This window comes from Octodon degus, unplaced genomic scaffold (genome assembly GCF_000260255.1).
Source record: "Octodon degus isolate 3935 unplaced genomic scaffold, OctDeg1.0 scaffold00011, whole genome shotgun sequence".
Classification (NCBI taxonomy): Eukaryota; Metazoa; Chordata; class Mammalia; order Rodentia; family Octodontidae; genus Octodon; species Octodon degus.
The window spans coordinates 917,777-918,731 of NW_004524587.1; positions in this window are offsets into that span (position 1 = coordinate 917,777).

Consider the following 955-nt stretch of genomic DNA (forward strand, 5'->3'; position numbering starts at 1 on the left):
ACTAAAATAGCAAAAACAATCCTGGGCAACAAAGGAAAGGCATGAGGCATCACAATCCCTGACTTGAAATTATACTACAAAGCTATTATGATAAAATCAGCATGGTACTGGCAAAAACAAAATAGACCTGTGGATCAGTGGAACAGATTGGAAGATGCAGGCACAACTACAAACACACTCAGCCACCTTATCTTTGACAAAAGGACCAAACATGTTCACTGGAAGAAAGATAGCCTCTTTAATAAATGGTGCTGGAAAATTGGCTTTCCACATGCCAAATACGAAAATTAAAGCCATGTCTATCACCATGTACTAAATCAAAGTCAAAATAGGGGCTGGGGAGATAGCTCAGTAGAATAAGCACTTGCCTGGCAAGTGCAAGGTGCTGAGTTCAATCCCAGTATCACCAAAACAAAAACAAAAGCAAATCAAAACAAAACAAAACTAAAGTCAAAATGGATCAAAGATCTAAACATTAAAACAGAAACACTAAATCTAGTGGAGGAGAAAGCAGGTAGAAATCCTGAAGATGGGTAGACTAAGAGTTCATGAAAAAAAACGAACTGCATGGGAAATATTTCAAAGAATCAACAATGTGAATCTAATCTTATTGAAAAGTTTTGCGTGTCAAAAGAAATAACTAGCACAGTCATTTTTAATACTTTTATTTTTGGCCTGTATAATTCTTTGCTGGAGAAGTGAGTATCATTTGTTTATTTGCCTACTTACTTATTTTTGGTTCCAAGGATCAAACTCAGGACTTTGTGCTTGCCCGGCAGGCACTTACGCTGCTGAGCTATGTCCTCAGCCTGAAGTGAATATGCTATATGCAGATTGTTGGTTTTTGTAAAAATCCAGTTAACCTGTGTTTTTTAGTTGATGAAGTAAGACCACTTGCGTTCATGATTGCTATTGAGAGATATATAATAATTTTTGTCATTTTGTGTTTTTCTTC